The following is a 9,666-nucleotide window of genomic DNA, read 5'->3' on the forward strand; positions in this document are numbered from 1 at the left end:
AAACTGCTAATGTCTCCCAACTTTCGGGTAGAGAGCTTAATAGAAAAAAAGCCTCAACTTCATCTCCCAAATTAATCTTCATCAAATGCATCTGATTGATGGTATTCTGTACTTCGTTAAGATGCTTAGACATTGAAGAATCTTCTTGGTACTTCGTGTTGACAAACTTCTTAACTACCAGCACTTTGTTTCCGCCCGACTTCCTCTCATAGAGGTCTTCGAGTTTCTTCCACAAGCCAAAAGTTGTAGTCTCTTGGGATACATGGTGAAAGACACTATCGTCAATTCACTGTCAAATGTACCTAATTTCTTTTCTGTCAAGCTTGCTCCACTCAGCCGCAGCAACTGATTCCGGTCTTTCTCCTCCATTCTCAATGGGTTATGCCAAGTCTTTACAATAAAACAAGTCTTCCATCTTGGCTTTCCAAATGGTGTAGTTCTTCCTATTCAGACTCGTCATGCAAATGTTCACGGAATTGTCCTTCTCTACAAGTTATTTAAACTCAAATCTTCTTTCAGGAGTTTTGTCAAACATCTTCCGACTAAGATTTGGATAACACCCTAGGCTAATCTAACCAAGGGTCAGATACCACTTGTTGACTTGTTGTGGTTTATACCAATACCAATTGATTCTCCACTACACAGATAACTTGTATTTGAACAATAACAACTCCAATCAACAATCTCAATATTCCCTACAACCAAACTAACATGCCCAACTCGCTAAACAATTATTAGCAACAGATAATAATGTAAAACAGTAAAAACAGACCACAACACAAAGATATACCGTGGTTCGGCCAATAGTGCCTACTTCCACAAGAGCTAATCATTTTATAAAGTGAAAAGGAAGATTACAATCACTCCTTTCAGTCTCTCACCTTACTAGATCACTCTTTTCTTTTTACAGGCTTGTCTCTCTGTAAAGGTCATCTCTCAATCTTGATTGCTTTCAAGATTGGGTTTCTCTCTCTGTTCTTGTGTATTTTCGTGTCTCCTAACTTAGTTAGGTTTTGCCAAAAACCCCAACTTGTATTGGAAACTTGCGGTTCACAAAAAAATAGAATTTTGCCAAAAATAGGCATGGGCGGGGGAGCTGGGCAAACCAAGTCAAGTCGAAAGTGCGCAGCGTTCTTAAAGTCTTGGAGGTCGACCAAGGCATGGCGGGTAAGCGCCTTGAGCAAGTGATAAGAGACGCTAAGATCGCCCGCTCTCCATGCGGTGAACTCCTTTTTCTCCTCATGTGAGGGATAACTCCAACAGGGCTGCCACCAGTCCTCCAATCATGATTAATTGTGAGATTAACATCTAAACTCCTCCAATAATAAACAATCCTTTCCTCCCAAATCTGTCAACCACCAACATTGAAATGAATGTTGTGCCGAGACCAACTAGTCCAGTTACGACAGCTGACATAATGGATGCACTCTCACCGAATCCAATTGTTCGGAACTGTTGTTTTGGGTCTGAAAAGTACAAGGCGCAGCACGCCCCCTTAGTGCACGCCCCTTCCCTGTGAAAAGAAGATAGTTTCTTTTCTATTTGTCAGCTTGCATCAGTACTGGAGGTTGGAAAAGAAGAGGGCGTGGTCGCACTAAGATATGCCTGGACAAGGTGCGGGTCGCGCTCTGGCCCAACACAGATGGGTCTAATTTCTTTCACGGCATAACCGAGATTGAGATTTCACACTTAAATCTTGAACAAGTATAAAACAGAAGTTAGGTTTTCTATTCTACTCAACTTAACCAATACTAGAATATAGACAAAGATTGTAAGAGTGCATTCTAAATGAGTGTTTGAGTGTTCATTCTTTGTGATCGAATTAAGAGCTCTTGTAATCTGTTACTTTGTTCATCTAGTAAAGCTTAGAACTCGCCGGTGGACGTAGGCACATTGCCGAACCACGTTATATCCGTGTCTTGTGGTTTGTCCTATTTTACATTAGTCTTTTTACTTTATATGCTTGTTAGTTGATATTGAGAAGTGTTGGGATAGTATTTGGAGGGTCTTGAAGTCTTGTCTTGAAAGAGTAATCAATTCTTGTGTAAGGTTAATCTATTTGGAGTGGATAGTATTGTTTCCGCTTTAAGTTATTCACAACATGAACAATATATATAGGCGTATAAAATATTATTGCATTTATTCCAGTTACTTGTTGGAAAAATGGTATGAGAATGGCCATCACGAATTGTGGTGCTTTCGAATATTTTGTTGAAGGGTTCTTTGCTAGTTTTTGAGATAGAATTGGCTTTGACGAGATCATCAAATTCTGCTTCAACGTCTTCTACGTACACCTCGAACTTTTTGAAGCATTAGCTTTGCCTTCTGTTGGTTGCTGTCCCGTTGGATCAAGCTGTTGGAAGTTTCAGGCAGGAAGAAGGCTCCAAGAGTTAGGATTGAAGCTGGGACTGCAGCCAGGGAAAGGGAGATTCTCCAACCCAAGTTTCCAGTTATCTTTTCACTATCAAAGTTAATGAGGTTAGCAGCTAGAACTCCAATGTCAACACATAATTGGAAGCCATTATTAATTGCTCCCATGTATCTAGATGGTGGCATTTCTGAAAGATATAGTGGAACTGACTGCACATGATAACATTAGGACTGTAAGCAAATTATGCTGAAATCTTCATTATAGGCACACATTGTGGGGATGACAGACATTAAGAAAGGATAAGTTTGTAGACCACTTTATGTCTTTACCTGGTTAGTAAATCCGACCCCTACTCCAAGGAGCACTCGCCCAGTTATATAAGCATGTAGATATTAAGAGCACCTCCTCCCAGTGCTACACCGGCGAGAAAAGATGCGCCCCGCCCCCTATAAGAATTGAGGGCCTACGTCCGAAAGCTCTTGTGACTGACGAGGCAAAAAATGATGCAACAAGATCAGCGATATTGAGAGATGATGTGAATAAGGTCAGGAAATGGCTATCAAATTTGCAGTAGTTGCTGATCTTTTTATCATTTTTCATTTTGGAGTAAACCTCTGGGAAGAACTGCACTAAGAATGGCTCCGTGGATGTCACACCACCTTCACATTCATTATTTCGTAAGTCACATGAATAATAAGTACATGATTACATAACAATTACAGATAAAAGCAAAAGTTCGTGTACAAGACGCTTGTAAAGTAATTAATTGTCACCTCGTGCACTAAAAGCTACTAATAAATTATCACTTACTGCTGTTAATTTTTTCAAGTATATGGGGAGGGCGGGGAGAGATTACATCGACACGACGACACTACAGGTTTTGCACTGAAGTTGTTATACATACTTTTACAGAGTCGCGTAATCACCAAGATGGTAGTGTTTTGAATCATCCTTGTTGCAGTTAAACCTTTAATTATGGTCTTATACTGCTGAATTTATAGGACACGTACGGTTAAATACAAAGTTGATGAAATTTCTTCGTACTTGACACTAATCTGTTTAATTATTAAATCATATTAGCATATTTAGTTAGAGACTCAGATGTGATGTAAATTTAAAGAGATGATTCAAATATGATGGTATGAAAAACATATTAATAGAGAGCAACTACTATACTGTCTCTAAAGTACGTTCATTGGAGACTACTAGACCAAAAAATGAGGTAGGCACAACTCCATGCGTTTCTTCACTTTCATGTTGCATTTGCTTCACTAAATTTGATTACATGTTTTGTATCTGACTGAGTGACTGACGACAAATGCTTTGGTGTTGAACTATGGCTCCGCTTGTTTGCAATGCAAACTCAGACAAAAGAGCGGAGGCGGTTTTTTCTTTTCGCAAAGTTTTGCCATCAATTTCGGAGGTTAAAATTTTATCTCAAAATAAATATTTGCCCTGATTTCGGGTCTAACATGCGGACCAGATTTTATGTGTTCCATCCAAGTTTCCTACCATTTTTCATGGGGTGAACTGAAATTGGGAAAAATATTATGTATGAGAACTTATGTAAGGACCTGAAATCAAAGACCATTAATACTGAGTAGTTGAAAAGGCTCCCAATGACCGAGGTCAGCTCCCTTTTTTTCTCTAAGACCGACACATTAGATTTTACAATAATTCGTCGTTTAAAAAGCAAATCTACGCCTTTTTTTGCCGATTTCTAAAAAACAAAACTACTTCTTTCCATACTCTCTTTTCAATTATACAAAACTCCCGAGGTAAGGAATAACCAATTACACCAAAAGATGCTGTCAATACAGCCAGAACCACACCCGTAACCCAAGTCAATTCGCGAGGTTTTTTAAACCCGCCGGTGAGATAGCACGGACTTTTGGCAGCTATGAATGTGGCTCCCGTGATTCATGCTCCAATTTTTGTTCCAAATCCCGCAAGTCGAGGTTTTCTTCGACCGTAGAACATGAACCTTTGAAAAGCAAACAATTGTTCACAGAGGATGAAGAAAATGGTTAAGGCTTTTAAAAATCGACAAAAGCAAAAATAAAGATGGATATGACCCCCTAACAATGATTGTTGTTCCTGTGTGGATATTCTTGTTTTGAAGTGACATACTTTGAAAACCCGGATGAATATTTACATTCAAGCTATCGTTATTGATGAAGCCGTTACTTACCTCAAGTCCTTAAAGGTTGAAGTGAAGAAACATGGGCTTGGGAATTTCAATAATTGAGTAAAGCGTTGCCGCTGTAACAAAAGTTAAGTACTTTATTCTACATATAGTATTTTTCATTATTATCTCTTTCCTTTATGTCTATTGATACACAGTTCAGTTGCAAGGAAACATTAAGGAGATCATAATGCCGATCGATTTATGCGATAATGTCGGTGCAGAGAGCCCAAAGAGAGAAATTAATGGAAGAGACCTCATCAGTGTTCAATGGGAAGCTTAACATCTTGGTGAGTTTCACACTTACACAAACAACTTTTTATTTTCTTTATTTATTAATCTCAAATGGCTAAATTACCAAGTGATTGAGCTTAAAGGAAATATAAGGGTTTATGATTAAAACTTTTTATGTTGTAAACTGTAAACATGAACCTTGTTTTCACTAACAAACAAACAATTGTTCACTTTGGAGTTAGAATATATATATACTTGCTATTCAACAACTTACATTGTATCATTTCCAAAAAACAAAAGAAGAAAAACCTTAGTATGTGATGAGTAGTCTTAGGCACACATTATATATGATCTTAACTCAATACATTTCCCAATGCTCCAAATTTTTCTCTGCAAACTATTGATTTATACTAAGCAGTAAGCACGCTTAAAACATTACTTTTGAGTTGACAAAAAGCAAAAAATAAAGATGGATATGACCCCCTAACAATGATCTTCATGTTACTTTAGTTGGTGGAGATTGTTTCATCTTGAGCATGGATCTACAACGGTAGTTAGGTTTAATTTTGAACTATGGAATCACAACCAAAACGATTACAAGTAGAAAACTCTCCTTCCTGCACCTTTAAAATTGCGTAAAAGCATGTCACTCGGCAACATTATTGAAGTCTGAAACCCTCTGCAAATGTTTTAGAATTGACCACAAAGATATCAACATGTGTGATACCTTCACCCATAAAAAGCATGTTTTTTATTAGGATTGACATGGTGGACATATGTGATGGTTGCTTCGTGTTTTTGAAGTGAGTTTCCTACTTTAGAAAAAGGAACAAAGATCTGTTTATGTGCCTAGGCCCTTAGACCCACCTGGAAACACTTGGGTAGTTATAATTAGGGATGTGGCTAATATGGTAGAATGCATGCTGGTTTTTAAAGTGTAAAGGCAATTTGTTGAGATATGTAGTCACTTGCATTTTAGTCTAAAAGGGATTAAGGGAACAAGTGAGGTGGGTCCACGATTTTACACATTGTGATGCCAGGCTTTAAATGCCCAATGAGGGACTTTTATCCGAAAGACATAAACTCATTTTCTAGGAGGATCTTGGGGCTTGCATGGCAAAATTAACATGCATGCAAAATGAGTTCCTCTATTTCTGAAATTTTAATCTTTAAAGTATTTCTCAGAAGATGTTTTGTGTAAATAAACTTTAATATCTAGAAGGAGCTTAATGTTGTCAAATCTTTGCTACGCATATTTTTCCTTAATTATTTATGTGTTGTCTCAGATCGATTTCTTATTTTTGGAATGCCTAATAAGATTGGAGAGGTCGTCTTTGAACCTCGAACATCACCCGTCCATGACTTCGCCTTGGATGGGTTCAATGTACAACCAGTAGATATCTTTGCCTATGGGCAATGCAAAATTCCACAGTTTCAAAAAAAAATGAATAGGTAAGACTTTCAAACAATGGAAGGAACTCGAGAGAGGGAGAGTAGACCGTCTGTTTTGGGAGTGGAATGGGTTTCTGGAGGGAGTTTCACTATAGAACTCATTTTTTAGAGGAACTGTTTGAATATCGGAGGAGTGAAGTTGTACTATGAAATATGATTTGTCTGTAAGTATGTTGGAAGTTTATAATGAAAAGATAAGGGATCTTTTGGTAGAAGATTCTAACCATGGTGTAAAAAAGTAAGTGTTCTTTTTGCTATCAATTAAAGAAATAGATGGCTATTAGATAGATTAGGTATGAATTTGAGTACTTAGGTATGTCGGGTATGAACTTATTTAGCCGTACATGAGCCTATAATTAATTTGTCTATATGATGCCCACGAATGGAAAGTAGCTTATACTGTTATTATTTACCAAAATAAAATAGTCCATACTTCCATTGTTTTCTTATTTTTCTTCGTATAGTATGTACGCCATGTATCTTATAGTATTATATTAGTTGGAAGTGGAAAGTAGGAATCAAATGGGTTATAGTGTTTTTTGATTCACTATTAAGTTGTACTATCTCTCTTTTTCGTTCTTCTAAAATGGGTGTTCATGACTTCATGTTCATATTAAAAAGGTATGGTGATCTCGAATTGTCAAATTTGAGGAGTTTTCTTAGTCATTTGGCCATTTCGTGTGAGACGGCCGAACAAATAAGAAACTAACCCCAAATTTTTTAAAAAAGAAGAAGTTTTGTTCTCCTGCTCTACCAATCCCTTATTATGCAATGTAGATCATTCCTTGAACAAACATTTTTCTTTTTTGTTATTTGGAGAATGTAGAGTTTGGCTTTATATCGGAACCCAAAGACATAACTTTAGAAGCTATGACAATATATTCTAAGAAATTGAGATTTAATTTGGACACAAGAAAAAAATGCTCAGGTATATCTACTCTAATATGTTATGAATGGAAATTTGAATGAGCAATCAATATAATATTTATATATCATAGTAGCAAATATTTTTCAAAATAATTTATATTACGACACCCGTTCTAAGCCTTTTATGCTAACCATTTTCTCATGTTTAACCACCATAACTTACACGAAATTGGTGTTGTCCTCGACATTTCCTAACCCGACATGCCCCCTCAGAAGGGTAACTCATACTCTCTTGCCTGAGATAGTGAGATTGTACTGTTATTTGTTTATGTATATTATTTTGCATGAAATTTTAGTTTCAGAAATAGAAACGCGTCATATACTAATTACCAGATCTCTTTTCATGGGTTCTTAGTATAAGTTGGCACCAAATTTATCTCCTTCATTCTACAAAAAATATAAGTGGCCAGTTTGTTTTGCTTCCTTTATGCAGAATGGGAGAATATAAGATCACGTGTACAAATAAGAATCTACACGTCAACATACTACCTGATACCATGGACCAAAATATCGCCGATATATCCGATATATATCGGTATTTTGGTACACCGATATCGATATTTCCGATATATATCCACCGAATATAGAATCCTTTTTTTTCCGATATATATCGGAATTTCCGATATAAAACTTTATATCACCGATATAATCGATATATCCAATATTTACGATATATATCGGTTGACTTTTTGACCATTTTTTAATATAAATCCGATATTTCCAATATATTTCCGATATATTTCCGATATTTCCTATATTATATGTCCGATATATCCGATATTTCCGATATTTTAAATAGTTTGGAATGGTGACCAAAATAATGGATATATCCGATATATATCGGTTTTTGGGTACACCGATATATTGATTGATATCGATATTTTGGGCCTTGCCTGATACTGCGATAAATAAAGCATATTTGTATTGTTGTATCGCGGTAAGCAATAGTCTGTTTATCCTATCTATACATGCTTTATTTCTTGCTTTTTGCTGACATTTGTGCTCTTTTTAGCATAAAACTCACTAGGTATTGAACAATCAATTTGTCTATGATATAATGGGTCCTCACACCATTCAAACTAAGACTATGATTGTGGCTGCTACCACTACTGCACCCACCATGGGAAGTGCTTATGGAATCTGGATTGCGGATTGATGCTTGCAGCTTGCACTACAGGGCATTCAATGATTACATTAGTGCCAATGGGAGTGACATCCGCAAGTGCCAATTCTACCTGGTATGAATAATGAACGAGTGTCAAAATGGTTGAGAAAAATTGATGCAGAGGACGACTAACAGAGGCTTTTGAAGCAAACATCTATTGATATCTTCAATTTTCAGGTACTTTATTAAATAAAATTTTGGGTTTCTTTTTAATCTATCATATTTTTTGTTTTAATTATCAATTTTATGTTGTAGTTTTATGTCTCTCTTGATATCTCATGGTAATGAATGCTGTAGTTTTATCTTCTCTATAGGTGTTGCATTACTTCTTTTCCTTATTCTTTTTTATTTTCATTGTTTTTTTTTCCTTTTGGTTTGATAAGTCACTAAGTTAGAAGAATGGATCGATATTAACGAAACTATAAAAATAAACGACTAAATTCTAAATTTATATTGATTAATTAAACTTACATTTGTTAAGCATTCACTCCAAACACAATAAACTTGGGCATTGTGTTCAGCCCATTACAACTCTGAGATATTGGGTTCTAACCATTAGACTTCCAATAAATTAAGTGCGAGGCATTATGGTGTCTTCCCCAGCAAATAGAAGTCCTTGCTACCACAAAGATGCTTTAATGGGTAGTGGGTATGTTAATCAATGAGAAGTATATTGTTTTAAATTTTCAGGTTATGACAGGTTTTATATTTATGAAATGTTGAAAATACAGAGGAGACTCTGTCAAAATTTTTCAGAAAAGTCACGTACTTTAGGTATATAATTGTTCGAGTTTTGGGGCGTTGGACTCGAAAGTATATATTTAATGTGTTTTTGGTAATGGTTTTGGACGAGGTGCATGGATGATCTGGCATTAGTCGAGACATTCAAGTTTTTTGCTATACTAAGTCCTAATGTTATAGTGATCTCATTTTTTAAACCAGTTTTTTAACTGTTCTGGCATTCGTCGAGACAGTTAAGTAGCTGGATTAATCAATAAGAAGTATATTGTTTTAAAATTTCAGGTTATGACAGGTTTTATATTTATGAAATGTCGAAAATACAGAGGAGACTCTATCGAAATTTTTCAGAAAAGTCACATACTTTAGGTATATAATTGTTCGAGTTTTGGGGCGTTGGGCTCGAAAGTATATATTTAATGTGTTTTCGGTAATGGCTTTGGACGAGGTGCGAGGATGATCTGACATTAGTCTAGACATTCAAGTTCTTTGCTGTACTAAGTCCTAATGTTGCAGTGATCTCATTTTTTAAACCAATTATTTAACTGTTCTGGCATTCGTTGAGACGGTTAAGTTGCTGGGTTAATCAATGAG

At 36.1% G+C, this 9,666-nt stretch overlaps 1 pseudogene; it reads right to left on the minus strand.

Moving 5' to 3' along the window:
- Positions 1 to 1,308: 1,308 nt before the first annotated feature.
- Positions 1,309 to 3,037, minus strand: LOC147512814 (hexose carrier protein HEX6-like; annotated as a pseudogene).
- Positions 3,038 to 9,666: the final 6,629 nt, after the last annotated feature.

Source organism: Coptis chinensis, chromosome 3, assembly GCF_015680905.1.
Source record: "Coptis chinensis isolate HL-2020 chromosome 3, ASM1568090v1, whole genome shotgun sequence".
Lineage (NCBI taxonomy): Eukaryota > Viridiplantae > Streptophyta > Magnoliopsida > Ranunculales > Ranunculaceae > Coptis > Coptis chinensis.